At 42.8% G+C, this 16,858-nt stretch overlaps 25 non-coding genes across 25 annotated transcripts; all 25 read left to right on the top strand.

The window, feature by feature from the left end:
- Positions 1 to 21: 21 nt before the first annotated feature.
- LOC144570932 (5S ribosomal RNA) lies at positions 22 to 140 on the top strand. Its single transcript, XR_013517154.1, has one exon. It is a non-coding gene; the product is annotated as a 5S ribosomal RNA (ribosomal RNA).
- A 239-nt stretch (positions 141 to 379) lies between these two features.
- On the top strand, positions 380 to 498 carry LOC144570934 (5S ribosomal RNA). Its single transcript, XR_013517155.1, has one exon. It is a non-coding gene; the product is annotated as a 5S ribosomal RNA (ribosomal RNA).
- A 239-nt stretch (positions 499 to 737) lies between these two features.
- LOC144570935 (5S ribosomal RNA) lies at positions 738 to 856 on the top strand. Its single transcript, XR_013517156.1, has one exon. It is a non-coding gene; the product is annotated as a 5S ribosomal RNA (ribosomal RNA).
- Positions 857 to 1,095: 239 nt separating this feature from the next.
- LOC144570937 (5S ribosomal RNA) lies at positions 1,096 to 1,214 on the top strand. Its single transcript, XR_013517158.1, has one exon. It is a non-coding gene; the product is annotated as a 5S ribosomal RNA (ribosomal RNA).
- Positions 1,215 to 1,453: 239 nt separating this feature from the next.
- Positions 1,454 to 1,572, top strand: LOC144570938 (5S ribosomal RNA). Its single transcript, XR_013517159.1, has one exon. It is a non-coding gene; the product is annotated as a 5S ribosomal RNA (ribosomal RNA).
- A 239-nt stretch (positions 1,573 to 1,811) lies between these two features.
- On the top strand, positions 1,812 to 1,930 carry LOC144570939 (5S ribosomal RNA). The gene has a single exon (XR_013517160.1). It is a non-coding gene; the product is annotated as a 5S ribosomal RNA (ribosomal RNA).
- Positions 1,931 to 2,169: 239 nt separating this feature from the next.
- On the top strand, positions 2,170 to 2,288 carry LOC144570940 (5S ribosomal RNA). The gene has a single exon (XR_013517161.1). It is a non-coding gene; the product is annotated as a 5S ribosomal RNA (ribosomal RNA).
- A 239-nt stretch (positions 2,289 to 2,527) lies between these two features.
- Positions 2,528 to 2,646, top strand: LOC144570941 (5S ribosomal RNA). Its single transcript, XR_013517162.1, has one exon. It is a non-coding gene; the product is annotated as a 5S ribosomal RNA (ribosomal RNA).
- Positions 2,647 to 2,885: 239 nt separating this feature from the next.
- Positions 2,886 to 3,004, top strand: LOC144570942 (5S ribosomal RNA). The gene has a single exon (XR_013517163.1). It is a non-coding gene; the product is annotated as a 5S ribosomal RNA (ribosomal RNA).
- Positions 3,005 to 3,243: 239 nt separating this feature from the next.
- Positions 3,244 to 3,362, top strand: LOC144570943 (5S ribosomal RNA). Its single transcript, XR_013517164.1, has one exon. It is a non-coding gene; the product is annotated as a 5S ribosomal RNA (ribosomal RNA).
- Positions 3,363 to 3,586: 224 nt separating this feature from the next.
- On the top strand, positions 3,587 to 3,705 carry LOC144570944 (5S ribosomal RNA). The gene has a single exon (XR_013517165.1). It is a non-coding gene; the product is annotated as a 5S ribosomal RNA (ribosomal RNA).
- Positions 3,706 to 3,929: 224 nt separating this feature from the next.
- LOC144570945 (5S ribosomal RNA) lies at positions 3,930 to 4,048 on the top strand. The gene has a single exon (XR_013517166.1). It is a non-coding gene; the product is annotated as a 5S ribosomal RNA (ribosomal RNA).
- Positions 4,049 to 4,287: 239 nt separating this feature from the next.
- LOC144570946 (5S ribosomal RNA) lies at positions 4,288 to 4,406 on the top strand. The gene has a single exon (XR_013517167.1). It is a non-coding gene; the product is annotated as a 5S ribosomal RNA (ribosomal RNA).
- An 8,323-nt stretch (positions 4,407 to 12,729) lies between these two features.
- On the top strand, positions 12,730 to 12,848 carry LOC144570744 (5S ribosomal RNA). The gene has a single exon (XR_013516997.1). It is a non-coding gene; the product is annotated as a 5S ribosomal RNA (ribosomal RNA).
- Positions 12,849 to 13,072: 224 nt separating this feature from the next.
- LOC144570948 (5S ribosomal RNA) lies at positions 13,073 to 13,191 on the top strand. Its single transcript, XR_013517169.1, has one exon. It is a non-coding gene; the product is annotated as a 5S ribosomal RNA (ribosomal RNA).
- A 239-nt stretch (positions 13,192 to 13,430) lies between these two features.
- Positions 13,431 to 13,549, top strand: LOC144570950 (5S ribosomal RNA). Its single transcript, XR_013517170.1, has one exon. It is a non-coding gene; the product is annotated as a 5S ribosomal RNA (ribosomal RNA).
- Positions 13,550 to 13,788: 239 nt separating this feature from the next.
- On the top strand, positions 13,789 to 13,907 carry LOC144570951 (5S ribosomal RNA). The gene has a single exon (XR_013517171.1). It is a non-coding gene; the product is annotated as a 5S ribosomal RNA (ribosomal RNA).
- Positions 13,908 to 14,146: 239 nt separating this feature from the next.
- LOC144570952 (5S ribosomal RNA) lies at positions 14,147 to 14,265 on the top strand. The gene has a single exon (XR_013517172.1). It is a non-coding gene; the product is annotated as a 5S ribosomal RNA (ribosomal RNA).
- A 239-nt stretch (positions 14,266 to 14,504) lies between these two features.
- On the top strand, positions 14,505 to 14,623 carry LOC144570748 (5S ribosomal RNA). Its single transcript, XR_013517001.1, has one exon. It is a non-coding gene; the product is annotated as a 5S ribosomal RNA (ribosomal RNA).
- A 239-nt stretch (positions 14,624 to 14,862) lies between these two features.
- LOC144570700 (5S ribosomal RNA) lies at positions 14,863 to 14,981 on the top strand. The gene has a single exon (XR_013516956.1). It is a non-coding gene; the product is annotated as a 5S ribosomal RNA (ribosomal RNA).
- Positions 14,982 to 15,220: 239 nt separating this feature from the next.
- Positions 15,221 to 15,339, top strand: LOC144570534 (5S ribosomal RNA). The gene has a single exon (XR_013516796.1). It is a non-coding gene; the product is annotated as a 5S ribosomal RNA (ribosomal RNA).
- Positions 15,340 to 15,578: 239 nt separating this feature from the next.
- LOC144570953 (5S ribosomal RNA) lies at positions 15,579 to 15,697 on the top strand. Its single transcript, XR_013517173.1, has one exon. It is a non-coding gene; the product is annotated as a 5S ribosomal RNA (ribosomal RNA).
- A 239-nt stretch (positions 15,698 to 15,936) lies between these two features.
- Positions 15,937 to 16,055, top strand: LOC144570750 (5S ribosomal RNA). Its single transcript, XR_013517003.1, has one exon. It is a non-coding gene; the product is annotated as a 5S ribosomal RNA (ribosomal RNA).
- A 239-nt stretch (positions 16,056 to 16,294) lies between these two features.
- Positions 16,295 to 16,413, top strand: LOC144570701 (5S ribosomal RNA). Its single transcript, XR_013516957.1, has one exon. It is a non-coding gene; the product is annotated as a 5S ribosomal RNA (ribosomal RNA).
- Positions 16,414 to 16,652: 239 nt separating this feature from the next.
- On the top strand, positions 16,653 to 16,771 carry LOC144570535 (5S ribosomal RNA). The gene has a single exon (XR_013516797.1). It is a non-coding gene; the product is annotated as a 5S ribosomal RNA (ribosomal RNA).
- Positions 16,772 to 16,858: the final 87 nt, after the last annotated feature.

Raw genomic sequence — 16,858 nt, forward strand, 5'->3', positions numbered from 1 at the left:
AGGTTTGAGTCATTCTATAACGGATGCGATCATACCAGCACTAAAGCACCGGATCCCATCGGAACTCCGCAGTTAAGCGTGCTTGGGCAGGAGTAGTACTAGGATGGGTGACCTCCTGGGAAGTCCCTGTGTTGCATTCCTTTTTATTTTATTTTATTTTATTTTTTGTTGCCGCGCGTCGCACCCGCAAATGGCGTAATTCTGTATATGAGCGCACGAGGCGGTTGTCTCGGAGTTTTATCGAATTATGGAATTTTAACTTGTAAATTAAATTAAATTAAATTAAATTAGTTAGATAATTTTTGATGAAATTAAATCGGTTTTTAAATTAAAATAGTCGTTATTTGCGTTTAAGTAGAGGTTTGAGTCATTCTATAACGGATGCGATCATACCAGCACTAAAGCACCGGATCCCATCGGAACTCCGCAGTTAAGCGTGCTTGGGCAGGAGTAGTACTAGGATGGGTGACCTCCTGGGAAGTCCCTGTGTTGCATTCCTTTTTATTTTATTTTATTTTATTTTTTGTTGCCGCGCGTCGCACCCGCAAATGGCGTAATTCTGTATATGAGCGCACGAGGCGGTTGTCTCGGAGTTTTATCGAATTATGGAATTTTAACTTGTAAATTAAATTAAATTAAATTAAATTAGTTAGATAATTTTTGATGAAATTAAATCGGTTTTTAAATTAAAATAGTCGTTATTTGCGTTTAAGTAGAGGTTTGAGTCATTCTATAACGGATGCGATCATACCAGCACTAAAGCACCGGATCCCATCGGAACTCCGCAGTTAAGCGTGCTTGGGCAGGAGTAGTACTAGGATGGGTGACCTCCTGGGAAGTCCCTGTGTTGCATTCCTTTTTATTTTATTTTATTTTATTTTTTGTTGCCGCGCGTCGCACCCGCAAATGGCGTAATTCTGTATATGAGCGCACGAGGCGGTTGTCTCGGAGTTTTATCGAATTATGGAATTTTAACTTGTAAATTAAATTAAATTAAATTAAATTAGTTAGATAATTTTTGATGAAATTAAATCGGTTTTTAAATTAAAATAGTCGTTATTTGCGTTTAAGTAGAGGTTTGAGTCATTCTATAACGGATGCGATCATACCAGCACTAAAGCACCGGATCCCATCGGAACTCCGCAGTTAAGCGTGCTTGGGCAGGAGTAGTACTAGGATGGGTGACCTCCTGGGAAGTCCCTGTGTTGCATTCCTTTTTATTTTATTTTATTTTATTTTTTGTTGCCGCGCGTCGCACCCGCAAATGGCGTAATTCTGTATATGAGCGCACGAGGCGGTTGTCTCGGAGTTTTATCGAATTATGGAATTTTAACTTGTAAATTAAATTAAATTAAATTAAATTAGTTAGATAATTTTTGATGAAATTAAATCGGTTTTTAAATTAAAATAGTCATTATTTGCGTTTAAGTAGAGGTTTGAGTCATTCTATAACGGATGCGATCATACCAGCACTAAAGCACCGGATCCCATCGGAACTCCGCAGTTAAGCGTGCTTGGGCAGGAGTAGTACTAGGATGGGTGACCTCCTGGGAAGTCCCTGTGTTGCATTCCTTTTTATTTTATTTTATTTTATTTTTTGTTGCCGCGCGTCGCACCCGCAAATGGCGTAATTCTGTATATGAGCGCACGAGGCGGTTGTCTCGGAGTTTTATCGATTTATGGAATTTTAACTTGTAAATTAAATTAAATTAAATTAAATTAGTTAGATAATTTTTGATGAAATTAAATCGGTTTTTAAATTAAAATAGTCGTTATTTGCGTTTAAGTAGAGGTTTGAGTCATTCTATAACGGATGCGATCATACCAGCACTAAAGCACCGGATCCCATCGGAACTCCGCAGTTAAGCGTGCTTGGGCAGGAGTAGTACTAGGATGGGTGACCTCCTGGGAAGTCCCTGTGTTGCATTCCTTTTTATTTTATTTTATTTTATTTTTTGTTGCCGCGCGTCGCACCCGCAAATGGCGTAATTCTGTATATGAGCGCACGAGGCGGTTGTCTCGGAGTTTTATCGAATTATGGAATTTTAACTTGTAAATTAAATTAAATTAAATTAAATTAGTTAGATAATTTTTGATGAAATTAAATCGGTTTTTAAATTAAAATAGTCGTTATTTGCGTTTAAGTAGAGGTTTGAGTCATTCTATAACGGATGCGATCATACCAGCACTAAAGCACCGGATCCCATCGGAACTCCGCAGTTAAGCGTGCTTGGGCAGGAGTAGTACTAGGATGGGTGACCTCCTGGGAAGTCCCTGTGTTGCATTCCTTTTTATTTTATTTTATTTTATTTTTTGTTGCCGCGCGTCGCACCCGCAAATGGCGTAATTCTGTATATGAGCGCACGAGGCGGTTGTCTCGGAGTTTTATCGAATTATGGAATTTTAACTTGTAAATTAAATTAAATTAAATTAAATTAGTTAGATAATTTTTGATGAAATTAAATCGGTTTTTAAATTAAAATAGTCGTTATTTGCGTTTAAGTAGAGGTTTGAGTCATTCTATAACGGATGCGATCATACCAGCACTAAAGCACCGGATCCCATCGGAACTCCGCAGTTAAGCGTGCTTGGGCAGGAGTAGTACTAGGATGGGTGACCTCCTGGGAAGTCCCTGTGTTGCATTCCTTTTTATTTTATTTTATTTTATTTTTTGTTGCCGCGCGTCGCACCCGCAAATGGCGTAATTCTGTATATGAGCGCACGAGGCGGTTGTCTCGGAGTTTTATCGAATTATGGAATTTTAACTTGTAAATTAAATTAAATTAAATTAAATTAGTTAGATAATTTTTGATGAAATTAAATCGGTTTTTAAATTAAAATAGTCGTTATTTGCGTTTAAGTAGAGGTTTGAGTCATTCTATAACGGATGCGATCATACCAGCACTAAAGCACCGGATCCCATCGGAACTCCGCAGTTAAGCGTGCTTGGGCAGGAGTAGTACTAGGATGGGTGACCTCCTGGGAAGTCCCTGTGTTGCATTCCTTTTTATTTTATTTTATTTTATTTTTTGTTGCCGCGCGTCGCACCCGCAAATGGCGTAATTCTGTATATGAGCGCACGAGGCGGTTGTCTCGGAGTTTTATCGAATTATGGAATTTTAACTTGTAAATTAAATTAAATTAAATTAAATTAGTTAGATAATTTTTGATGAAATTAAATCGGTTTTTAAATTAAAATAGTCGTTATTTGCGTTTAAGTAGAGGTTTGAGTCATTCTATAACGGATGCGATCATACCAGCACTAAAGCACCGGATCCCATCGGAACTCCGCAGTTAAGCGTGCTTGGGCAGGAGTAGTACTAGGATGGGTGACCTCCTGGGAAGTCCCTGTGTTGCATTCCTTTTTATTTTATTTTATTTTATTTTTTGTTGCCGCGCGTCGCACCCGCAAATGGCGTAATTCTGTATATGAGCGCACGAGGCGGTTGTCTCGGAGTTTTATCGAATTATGGAATTTTAACTTGTAAATTAAATTAGTTAGATAATTTTTGATGAAATTAAATCGGTTTTTAAATTAAAATAGTCGTTATTTGCGTTTAAGTAGAGGTTTGAGTCATTCTATAACGGATGCGATCATACCAGCACTAAAGCACCGGATCCCATCGGAACTCCGCAGTTAAGCGTGCTTGGGCAGGAGTAGTACTAGGATGGGTGACCTCCTGGGAAGTCCCTGTGTTGCATTCCTTTTTATTTTATTTTATTTTATTTTTTGTTGCCGCGCGTCGCACCCGCAAATGGCGTAATTCTGTATATGAGCGCACGAGGCGGTTGTCTCGGAGTTTTATCGAATTATGGAATTTTAACTTGTAAATTAAATTAGTTAGATAATTTTTGATGAAATTAAATCGGTTTTTAAATTAAAATAGTCGTTATTTGCGTTTAAGTAGAGGTTTGAGTCATTCTATAACGGATGCGATCATACCAGCACTAAAGCACCGGATCCCATCGGAACTCCGCAGTTAAGCGTGCTTGGGCAGGAGTAGTACTAGGATGGGTGACCTCCTGGGAAGTCCCTGTGTTGCATTCCTTTTTATTTTATTTTATTTTATTTTTTGTTGCCGCGCGTCGCACCCGCAAATGGCGTAATTCTGTATATGAGCGCACGAGGCGGTTGTCTCGGAGTTTTATCGAATTATGGAATTTTAACTTGTAAATTAAATTAAATTAAATTAAATTAGTTAGATAATTTTTGATGAAATTAAATCGGTTTTTAAATTAAAATAGTCGTTATTTGCGTTTAAGTAGAGGTTTGAGTCATTCTATAACGGATGCGATCATACCAGCACTAAAGCACCGGATCCCATCGGAACTCCGCAGTTAAGCGTGCTTGGGCAGGAGTAGTACTAGGATGGGTGACCTCCTGGGAAGTCCCTGTGTTGCATTCCTTTTTATTTTATTTTATTTTATTTTTTGTTGCCGCGCGTCGCACCCGCAAATGGCGTAATTCTGTATATGAGCGCACGAGGCGGTTGTCTCGGAGTTTTATCGAATTATGGAATTTTAACTTGTAAATTAAATTAGTTAGATAATTTTTGATGAAATTAAATCGGTTTTTAAATTAAAATAGTCGTTATTTGCGTTTAAGTAGAGGTTTGAGTCATTCTAGTGATGCGAGTCGCACTGACTGGTACCTGGTGGCAGGGACGATCCAGCAGAGGCGGAAAAAGAAGGAAGGAGAGGGTTTTGATCGTGAGTGGAGAGGGCGATGGAGAAAAGGGTGAGGAGTAGGTGTTTCGGCAGGGGTGGATGGAGAGTTGATCGGTGAAGAGGTGGTGAAGACCGACGGGTAGGAGAAGAAGGGTTTAGGGTTTCGGTGGAGGGTTTCGTTGAGGCTCGCACGGAGGTGATTCGAGTCGCAACGAAGAAGAACAAGAAGAAGGAGAGGTGGGGTTCGCTGGGCAGAGGAAGAAGAAAGGAACAGGAGAGGTGCGGGTGAGGGTTATATGGTGAGACTCGCGTCGTTTGGGCGCACCCCTTCTGATGCTGCGTCTGTTCGCATTGATGCGAGTCGTATCATGTGGGATGCGAGTCGCATCGAGTGATGCAAGTCGCATCGGAGATGATGCGAGTCGCATCAAGTGGAAGTTGGTAATTCTTTTCGGTAGAAAGGAAAAATAGCTAACTAATCTAACTAAAAGTAAACTGAAAAGGCTTGGGTTGCCTCCCAAGAAGCGCTTGTTTCAGGTCTCAAGCTCGACTTTCTTTGTGCTAATCCTCCGGTGAGACGGGATCAGAGAGGTCTTGAACAACCCGCTCCTGATAATCATGATCTGCCACATAGTGCTTGAGACGCTGACCGTTCACTTTGAAATCCCCACATGTGTCATTCCCAATTTCAATTGCGCCGAAATGGTGCACCCTTCGTACCACAAACGGACCTGACCATCTGGTTTTCAATTTCCCAGGAAAGAGTCGTAACCTGGAATTGAACAAGAGGACCAGATCGCCTTCCTTGAAGTCGCGAGACATGATGCGCTTGTCATGAATTCGTTTGGTTTTGTCTTTGTAGATCCTCGCATTCTCGTATGAGTGCTGACGCATCTCTTCCAATTCGTGCAAATCGAGGATACGCTTCTCTCCAGCTGCTAACAAGTCCATGTTGATAGCACGAGTGGCCCAGAACGCTTTGTGCTCAATCTCAACTGGCAGATGACACGGCTTTCCATACACCAGCTTGAAAGGGCTCATCCCAATCGGTGTTTTGAATGCTGTACGGTAGGCCCAAAGCGCGTCACTCAATTTCAAAGACCAATCCTTCCTTGTTCTTGCCACGGTCTTCTCCAAGATAGATTTGATTTCCCTGTTGGAGATTTCAGCTTGGCCGTTCGACTGAGGATGGTAAGAGGTGGAGACCTTGTGCGTCACTCCATGTCGCTGCAGGAGATTGTTGAATTGACGGTTTATGAAATGCTTCCCTCCATCGCTGATGACAGCTCTTGGCACTCCAAAACGAGGAAAGATGACATCATTGAATAATCGCTTCACCGCGCCTGAGTCAGCTCTTCGACAGGCCACTGCCTCGACCCATTTTGAAACGTAGTCAACCGCAACTAGAATGTACTCATTTCCACATGAAGCTGGAAATGGTCCCATGAAATCTATGCCCCACACGTCGAAGACTTCGACCTCAAGAATGGAGTTGAGAGGCATCTCATTGCGATTAGTGATGTTCCCAGTGCGTTGACACTTGTCACATGACATCACCAAGGTTTTCGCGTCCTTAAAGATAGATGGCCAGAAGAAACCACATTGTAAAACCTTGGCGGCCGTTTTGGAGAACGAGGCATGTCCGCCATAGGCGGATGAATGGCAGTGCTCGAGAATGGAACGTGTCTCTTCATGTGGTACACAGCGTCGGAGGAGGCTGTCGATCCCTAACTTGAAAAGAAAGGGATCGTCCCAGAAATAGAATTTTGCGTCAGATTTTAGCTTTTTCCTCTGCTGGTAAGTCATGGCGTTTGGGAGGATCCCAGAGGCAAGGTAATTGGCCATGTCTGCATACCAAGGGTCTGGATACCTGCTCAAGCGGGTTGCATTGACTCCCATGCGAGTCTCATCATGAAGGATGCGAGTCGCAAGACACTCCATGCGAGTCGCATCAAGGTGAGCCAGAGTTGAAGCGGAGAAGAGCTGCTCGTCGGGAAAGGAATCATCGATTGGCAAGTCGGCAGAACTCTCGTCATCCAAACGGAGTCTGGAGAGATGGTCGGCTACGGTGTTTTCGACCCCTTTCTTGTCTCTGATTTCAAGATCGAATTCTTGCAGGAGAAGAATCCATCTTATCAGTCGAGGCTTTGCGTCCTGCTTTTTCAACAAGTACCTGAGCGCGGCATGGTCGGTGTAGATGATGATCTTCGAACCAACCAGATACGACCTGAACTTGTCAAGAGCAAACACAACAGCAAGAAGTTCTTTCTCGGTAGTCGTGTAATTCATCTGGGCAGGGTCTAGCACCTTGCTAGCGTAGTAGATGGCACATGGCATCGATCCCTTCCTCTGCCCAAGAACAGCTCCTACTGCGTAGTCGCTCGCATCGCACATGATCTCAAAGGGAAGAGACCAGTCAGGTGGTTGCAGGATAGGTGCTGAGATGAGAGACTCCTTCAAGCTGTGAAAAGATTTGACGCATTCTTCAGTGAAGACAAAGTCAGACTCCTTGATGAGCAGATTGGTCAATGGCTTAGCAATCTTGGAAAAATCCTTGATGAACCGACGGTAGAATCCAGCATGTCCAAGAAAGCTTCGAACTCCTTTGACGCTCGTCGGAATCTCTAGTTTCTCGATCACTTCGATCTTGGCCTTGTCGACTTCGATGCCTTTTGAGGTCACGACATGTCCAAGGACGACTCCTGACTGGACCATGAAGTGGCATTTCTCCCAGTTCAGAATGAGATGGACTTCCTCACATCTCTGCAAGATCTTGCACAGGTTGGTCAGACAAGTGTCGAAGCATGTTCCATACACCGAGAAGTCATCCATAAAAATTTCAACCTCTTTCTCAATGAAGTCTGAAAAGATGGCCATCATGGCTCTTTGAAAGGTTGCTGGTGCATTGCACAGACCAAATGGCATCCTACGGTACGCGTACGTACCGTAGGGACAGGTAAAAGTGGTCATTTCTTGGTCTTGTGGGTGAATCGGTATCTGGAAGAAACCAGAGTAACCATCCAGATAGCAGAAATAGGAGTGATCTGCAAGTCGTTCGAGGAGTTGGTCAACGAATGGCAGAGGGAAATGGTCCTTGCGTGTGGCTGCGTTCAGCTTCCTGTAGTCGATGCACATGCGATGTCCCGTCACCACACGGGTTTGGACCAGTTCATTCTTCGCATTTCTCACCACCGTTGCCCCTCCTTTCTTTGGCACCACGTGGACTGGGCTCACCCATCTACTGTCAGAGATAGGGTATATAATACCGGCGTCTAGAAGCTTGAGAATTTCTTTCTTGACTACCTCTTTCAGGTTCGGATTGAGCCGTCTTTGGTGCTCAACAGATGGCTTGTGATCATCCTCCAAGAAGATTCGGTGTGAGCAGATGGACGGGCTGATCCCCTTCAAGTCGTTGATCGAATACCCAATCGCCCCTCGATGAAGTGTCAATTTCTCCAAAAGCTTGGCGGTTTGTTCGGGATTCAATTCGGCGTTTACTATAACGGGGAGAGATTGATCTGGTCCAAGGTACTCGTACCTGAGGTTGGCTGGTAGAGGCTTGAGCTCAAGAGTGGGTTTCTCTGTCTGGGCTTTGATGCAAGTCGCATCATGCTCCTTGCGAGTCGCATCACACTCCTTGCGAGTCGCATCAGGTGTACTTGAGTCGCCTCCATTAGCTCCAAATTCTCCAGACCTTGGGATGCGACTCGCATGGGGTTGATGCGGGTCGCATCCAGTCTCCCCAAAGTCAGCTGCTTTCACATCCGCTCCACATACTTCCGAATTCGTTATTTCAACTTGCATTTCAGACAGAAATTCGAAATGCTCGTTCATACTCTCATTGGTCCGCTCAAGAAGGTAGTCTTCTACCAAATCCGTTAAACATTCTTCGATCACATCTACTCGGAAACAAGATTCGGTTGAAGGATACTTCATGGCGCGGTCGATTTGAAAACACACTTTCTCTCCTCCAAAGTTCATGGTCAGCGTTCCCTGAGAGACGTCGATGATTGCACCTGCCGTTCTGAGGAAAGGTCGTCCCAAGATGATGGGGACTTCCTTATCCTCTTCCATCTCCATGACAACAAAATCGACAGGTACGAAATACTTACCGACTTGAACTGGTACATCTTCCACAATGCCAAGTGGTAGTCGTACCGAGGAGTCTGCTAGTTGTAATGACATTCGCGTTGGTCTGAGCTCACCTACCCCCATTCGCTCATAGATCGTGCGTGGCATGAGACTCACGCTTGCTCCTAGATCGCAGAGAGCTTTCCTGATTGTCGCCTTTCCTATGATGCAAGGAATGGAGAACTTACCTGGATCGTCCAATTTGGGAGGTAGGTCGTTCTTCAGAATGGCACTGCATTGTTCTGTCAACTTCACCGTTTCATTTCCCCCCAAGCTTCGCTTATTGGATAGAATATCTTTCAGGAACTTGGCATAGGAGGGCATTTGAGTCAAGGCATCGGTGAACGGGATCGTGATTTGCAGGCCTTTGATCACCTCAGTGAATTTCGCGAATTGTGCGTTCAACTTGTTCTCAGCTAATCGTCGGGGAAAGGGTACAGGTGGTCTGTAAGGTTTTTCAACTCCTTTCCCTTTCTCTCTGTCAGACTTGTCAGATTCCTTTGATGCGGGTCGCACTGTACCAATGCGAGTCGCATCCAGAGGTTCTTCTGGAGTCGATGCGAGTCGCACTGTGGTGGTGCAGGTCGCATCAGAGTTGATGCCAGTCGCATCAGGGATGGTGCCAGTTGCATCAATGGTGGTGCCAGTCGCATCGGTTAGAATCTGATCAGTTGGGAAAGCTGATTCATCGTACTGAGTCCCACTCCTCAGTGTGATCGCCTTAGCTTCTCCTCTGGGGTTTGGTTCTGGCTGCGCTGGCAGTTTGCCAGGTTGAGGTTGGCTGGAAGTGACGATATGACTCAGTTGCTCCAACAATTTGCTTTGGGTGGCCATTTGAGTTGCCATTGATTGCATTTGCTCCCACATCATCTGGTTCATCTTCCCTTGCTCGTGTGTGAAGTTCGTCGCATAGGGAGGCACATATGGTTTGGAAGGGCCAGCTTGAGGTGCTCGATTGTTCTGATTGGGGAAGGAGGCGTTCTGGTAGAAGTTTCTGTTGTTGCCTCCTCCAGAAGAATTGTTCCAGTTGCTGCCGGATGATGGATTGATGAAGGAGTTATTGTTGTTGGTGGGGTTGGTGAAAGGGGGCCTGGGAGCATTGTTGAAAGGCGCAGGGTTGTTTTGATTCCTATTCCAATTCTGTTGTTCCATTGGATCCTTGGAGTAGGATCGGTTGAAGGGAGGTTTTGGGAAAAAGGAAGGTTCATTGTTGATGGAATTGACCTGCTCGCTCTCCTCATCAGCTTGCACCAATGGACATTGCTCGTAAGCATGTCTCTCATCACCACACATGACGCATGCTTGGGGTTGCTGTTCAACTGCTTTGACGCTGAGCTTGTCCATCGCTCTCTGCATGGCGTCCATCTTAGCGGTGAGAGCCGTGATGTGATCCACCTCGTACTTGCCACCTCCTTGGCTACCTCCTTGGCCTCCTCGTCGTCGTGAGTTGTCACGGCCGGACCATTGCTGGTTCTGCGCCATGCTGTCTATCAAGTTCATAGCCTCTAAAGGCTCCCTTGACATCAGCGCGCCTCCAGCAACAGCGTCGACGTAAGCACGAGTGCTTTCGTTCAAGCCGTCATAAAACGTTTGGATCAAGAGCCAGTCCGGTATACCGTGGTGTGGACAAGAGTATTGCAATTCTCTAAACCTTTCCCATGCCTCATTCAGGGGTTCATCAAAAATTTGACTAAAGCTGGTCAGGTCATGTCTTACCTTGGCAGTTCGTTTATGAGGGAAAAATCTGGTCAGAAACAATTTGGACAATTCCCTCCAAGTCAAAACTGAGTCCCTAGGTAAAGATCCTAACCATTTCTTTGCTTTGTCCCTAAGAGTGAAAGGAAATAGAGCAAGCTTGGTGTAATCAGCATTCTCACCGTTGGTTTTGATGGTCGTGATGCACTCGAGGAATGTTTGGAGATGAGAGTGCGGGTCTTCGTGGTCGAGTCCATGAAAGGTGTTCTGCTGCACCATGTTGACAACTCCCGGATTGAAGTTGGGTTGTTGTCCTGGAATGCGCGGCAGCCGGATTGCACCTCTCACATCTCCAGCCCTTGGTACATTGAACTCTCGCAAGGTCCTTGGCATGAAGACATCCATGTCGTCGTCAGACTGGTCAGTCAAGTCTTCTCGCTCTCTATTTCTTTCTGCATCCCTGTCCTCCCTGCTCGGATGTTCTGACATTGTCTCTGTGATGCGAGTCGCTTCGGTTGTGATGCGAGTCGCTTCGGTTGTGATGCGAGTCGCGTCAACCTCTGTGCGGGTCGCTTCAGTCGATGTCTGAGCAGGGACTGTGTCTTCTGGAGGTGTTTCGTCGAAGAGTGGTCCTCTGCTCCTCAGTTGGTAAGTCAGCTTGTATTTACCTGCAGTAGGGGGGATGAAAGCCAGTTTTTTTTTTTTTTTTTTTAGTGATAAAGAAGTAAAGCAAAAGAAAAGATACAAACTAAAATCTAGATTAACTAAGAAAAGTGTAAATCTAGAAAGGAATTGATAGCCGTCCCCGGCAACGGCGCCAAAACTTGTTCGCTTCTCAGAGTGTGCTTACAAAGTTCCAAATACAACTAATTGTACTTGTTTTAAACCTTGAATCCACTCACGTCTAGGATTGCAAGTGTACAATCCTATCCGTGTAGTAAAATAAGGTATCGATCCTCAGGGACGGTTAAACTCAATTCTAGACTTTCACAAATCCAAGTTAGGTACTAGAAGTTTGAAGAATTGGGTTTGATTTGTTTCAATTTCTAAATTTCAAAAGACAATTCAATTAAAGGTAAATGAAAGCGATTAAAAGATTTGGTTTTGAATCAATTATAAAATGTGTTCTTAGGATTTCAGACTTCATCTCCAAACTTTTCCTTCTCTGGACCTATCATACAACTCGCATCATCTCTGATGCGACCTGTGTGATGCGACTCGCATCATCTCTGATGCGGGTCGCATGGCCCTCGAGCAGAGCTGACATGAGTTCGTATCTAAGTTGATTTCTTGTGCGAGGCTTCGACCTGTGGCTCTCGCCTACTGGTATCTAACCTAGATTGATTGTCTGGTTAACTAGAAGTATCTATAACCTCTCGATAATAGAAATTTCACCTCTCGGTTACTATTGATCTTAGATCTACTTCAAGTGCTCAATTACAATTGCAAGATACATCAAGGCCTAATTACTAGAAGAGATGCTATAGACATCTAACAGTAGACAATCAAGAATCAATCAAGAAATCACAATCAAGCAAACAATGAATACTCAAACAACAATCACACAAGTTCAACATTAGATCAAAACATCATTCAACTCAAAGAAAAGGTTTGGAGATTACATCTTAACCCTAAGAAACAGGGATCTACTCAAGCATAACAAAAGTAAACATGAAAGAGAGAGAGAATAGGCAGATCATAATGGAGCTCGAAGATCCAAGGTGGATTGGAGAGGATCTTGCAATCTTCTCTTCTTCTCCTCTTCTTCAAGCAAGCTCCAATCTCCTTCTTCTCTCTTGATCTTCGCTCTTTTTGTGTTCTGGAATGTAGAGGGGGAAAAAAAGCCTCCCGAATTCTGGCATAGGACCTCCTTATATAGGCAACAGAGTTGACTTTGGGCTTGTCAGATTTAATTTGAACTGGGCGGCAACAGTTGATGCGACTCGCATCAGGTGGATGCGACTCGCATCAGATGGTCTTCAAGAGAGAGCAGTGAGGGTCGCATCGCAGGTCGCTTTGGGCTTGGATGCGACTCGCACCAGATGAATGCGACTCGCATCAGAGCTTCCTGAAGTCTGCCAATTGCCTGATTTTGCCCAATTTCGCTTGATTCCTGCAAAGTAAGAACCAAAACTTAGCAGTACCACATTCTATGGATGTTCAATGTAAAAGGCACCTTTTATTGGTTCAAAACATAGATTTTCATATGGAAACAAGTCGAAATGATAGGTCTAATAATGTGATAACACCAGCACTAAAGCACCGGATCCCATCGGAACTCCGCAGTTAAGCGTGCTTGGGCAGGAGTAGTACTAGGATGGGTGACCTCCTGGGAAGTCCCTGTGTTGCATTCCTTTTTATTTTATTTTATTTTATTTTTTGTTGCCGCGCGTCGCACCCGCAAATGGCGTAATTCTGTATATGAGCGCACGAGGCGGTTGTCTCGGAGTTTTATCGAATTATGGAATTTTAACTTGTAAATTAAATTAGTTAGATAATTTTTGATGAAATTAAATCGGTTTTTAAATTAAAATAGTCGTTATTTGCGTTTAAGTAGAGGTTTGAGTCATTCTATAACGGATGCGATCATACCAGCACTAAAGCACCGGATCCCATCGGAACTCCGCAGTTAAGCGTGCTTGGGCAGGAGTAGTACTAGGATGGGTGACCTCCTGGGAAGTCCCTGTGTTGCATTCCTTTTTATTTTATTTTATTTTATTTTTTGTTGCCGCGCGTCGCACCCGCAAATGGCGTAATTCTGTATATGAGCGCACGAGGCGGTTGTCTCGGAGTTTTATCGAATTATGGAATTTTAACTTGTAAATTAAATTAAATTAAATTAAATTAGTTAGATAATTTTTGATGAAATTAAATCGGTTTTTAAATTAAAATAGTCGTTATTTGCGTTTAAGTAGAGGTTTGAGTCATTCTATAACGGATGCGATCATACCAGCACTAAAGCACCGGATCCCATCGGAACTCCGCAGTTAAGCGTGCTTGGGCAGGAGTAGTACTAGGATGGGTGACCTCCTGGGAAGTCCCTGTGTTGCATTCCTTTTTATTTTATTTTATTTTATTTTTTGTTGCCGCGCGTCGCACCCGCAAATGGCGTAATTCTGTATATGAGCGCACGAGGCGGTTGTCTCGGAGTTTTATCGAATTATGGAATTTTAACTTGTAAATTAAATTAAATTAAATTAAATTAGTTAGATAATTTTTGATGAAATTAAATCGGTTTTTAAATTAAAATAGTCGTTATTTGCGTTTAAGTAGAGGTTTGAGTCATTCTATAACGGATGCGATCATACCAGCACTAAAGCACCGGATCCCATCGGAACTCCGCAGTTAAGCGTGCTTGGGCAGGAGTAGTACTAGGATGGGTGACCTCCTGGGAAGTCCCTGTGTTGCATTCCTTTTTATTTTATTTTATTTTATTTTTTGTTGCCGCGCGTCGCACCCGCAAATGGCGTAATTCTGTATATGAGCGCACGAGGCGGTTGTCTCGGAGTTTTATCGAATTATGGAATTTTAACTTGTAAATTAAATTAAATTAAATTAAATTAGTTAGATAATTTTTGATGAAATTAAATCGGTTTTTAAATTAAAATAGTCGTTATTTGCGTTTAAGTAGAGGTTTGAGTCATTCTATAACGGATGCGATCATACCAGCACTAAAGCACCGGATCCCATCGGAACTCCGCAGTTAAGCGTGCTTGGGCAGGAGTAGTACTAGGATGGGTGACCTCCTGGGAAGTCCCTGTGTTGCATTCCTTTTTATTTTATTTTATTTTATTTTTTGTTGCCGCGCGTCGCACCCGCAAATGGCGTAATTCTGTATATGAGCGCACGAGGCGGTTGTCTCGGAGTTTTATCGAATTATGGAATTTTAACTTGTAAATTAAATTAAATTAAATTAAATTAGTTAGATAATTTTTGATGAAATTAAATCGGTTTTTAAATTAAAATAGTCGTTATTTGCGTTTAAGTAGAGGTTTGAGTCATTCTATAACGGATGCGATCATACCAGCACTAAAGCACCGGATCCCATCGGAACTCTGCAGTTAAGCGTGCTTGGGCAGGAGTAGTACTAGGATGGGTGACCTCCTGGGAAGTCCCTGTGTTCCATTCCTTTTTATTTTATTTTATTTTATTTTTTGTTGCCGCGCGTCGCACCCGCAAATGGCGTAATTCTGTATATGAGCGCACGAGGCGGTTGTCTCGGAGTTTTATCGAATTATGGAATTTTAACTTGTAAATTAAATTAAATTAAATTAAATTAGTTAGATAATTTTTGATGAAATTAAATCGGTTTTTAAATTAAAATAGTCGTTATTTGCGTTTAAGTAGAGGTTTCAGTCATTCTATAACGGATGCGATCATACCAGCACTAAAGCACCGGATCCCATCGGAACTCCGCAGTTAAGCGTGCTTGGGCAGGAGTAGTACTAGGATGGGTGACCTCCTGGGAAGTCCCTGTGTTCCATTCCTTTTTATTTTATTTTATTTTATTTTTTGTTGCCGCGCGTCGCACCCGCAAATGGCGTAATTCTGTATATGAGCGCACGAGGCGGTTGTCTCGGAGTTTTATCGAATTATGGAATTTTAACTTGTAAATTAAATTAAATTAAATTAAATTAGTTAGATAATTTTTGATGAAATTAAATCGGTTTTTAAATTAAAATAGTCGTTATTTGCGTTTAAGTAGAGGTTTGAGTCATTCTATAACGGATGCGATCATACCAGCACTAAAGCACCGGATCCCATCGGAACTCCGCAGTTAAGCGTGCTTGGGCAGGCGTAGTACTAGGATGGGTGACCTCCTGGGAAGTCCCTGTGTTGCATTCCTTTTTATTTTATTTTATTTTATTTTTTGTTGCCGCGCGTCGCACCCGCAAATGGCGTAATTCTGTATATGAGCGCACGAGGCGGTTGTCTCGGAGTTTTATCGAATTATGGAATTTTAACTTGTAAATTAAATTAAATTAAATTAAATTAGTTAGATAATTTTTGATGAAATTAAATCGGTTTTTAAATTAAAATAGTCGTTATTTGCGTTTAAGTAGAGGTTTGAGTCATTCTATAACGGATGCGATCATACCAGCACTAAAGCACCGGATCCCATCGGAACTCCGCAGTTAAGCGTGCTTGGGCAGGAGTAGTACTAGGATGGGTGACCTCCTGGGAAGTCCCTGTGTTGCATTCCTTTTTATTTTATTTTATTTTATTTTTTGTTGCCGCGCGTCGCACCCGCAAATGGCGTAATTCTGTATATGAGCGCACGAGGCGGTTGTCTCGGAGTTTTATCGAATTATGGAATTTTAACTTGTAAATTAAATTAAATTAAATTAAATTAGTTAGATAATTTTTGATGAAATTAAATCGGTTTTTAAATTAAAATAGTCGTTATTTGCGTTTAAGTAGAGGTTTGAGTCATTCTATAACGGATGCGATCATACCAGCACTAAAGCACCGGATCCCATCGGAACTCTGCAGTTAAGCGTGCTTGGGCAGGAGTAGTACTAGGATGGGTGACCTCCTGGGAAGTCCCTGTGTTCCATTCCTTTTTATTTTATTTTATTTTATTTTTTGTTGCCGCGCGTCGCACCCGCAAATGGCGTAATTCTGTATATGAGCGCACGAGGCGGTTGTCTCGGAGTTTTATCGAATTATGGAATTTTAACTTGTAAATTAAATTAAATTAAATTAAATTAGTTAGATAATTTTTGATGAAATTAAATCGGTTTTTAAATTAAAATAGTCGTTATTTGCGTTTAAGTAGAGGTTTCAGTCATTCTATAACGGATGCGATCATACCAGCACTAAAGCACCGGATCCCATCGGAACTCCGCAGTTAAGCGTGCTTGGGCAGGAGTAGTACTAGGATGGGTGACCTCCTGGGAAGTCCCTGTGTTCCATTCCTTTTTATTTTATTTTATTTTATTTTTTGTTGCCGCGCGTCGCACCCGCAAATGGCGTAATTCTGTATATGAGCGCACGAGGCGGTTGTCTCGGAGTTTTATCGAATTATGGAATTTTAACTTGTAAATTAAATTAAATTAAATTAAATTAGTTAGATAATTTTTGATGAAATTAAATCGGTTTTTAAATTAAAATAGTCGTTATTTGCGTTTAAGTAGAGGTTTGAGTCATTCTATAACGGATGCGATCATACCAGCACTAAAGCACCGGATCCCATCGGAACTCCGCAGTTAAGCGTGCTTGGGCAGGCGTAGTACTAGGATGGGTGACCTCCTGGGAAGTCCCTGTGTTGCATTCCTTTTTATTTTATTTTATTTTATTTTTTGTTGCCGCGCGTCGCACCCGCAAATGGCGTAATTCTGTATATGAGCGCACGAGGCGGTTG

This window comes from Carex rostrata, chromosome 18, assembly GCF_964058835.1.
Source record: "Carex rostrata chromosome 18, lpCarRost1.2, whole genome shotgun sequence".
Taxonomy (NCBI): domain Eukaryota; kingdom Viridiplantae; phylum Streptophyta; class Magnoliopsida; order Poales; family Cyperaceae; genus Carex; species Carex rostrata.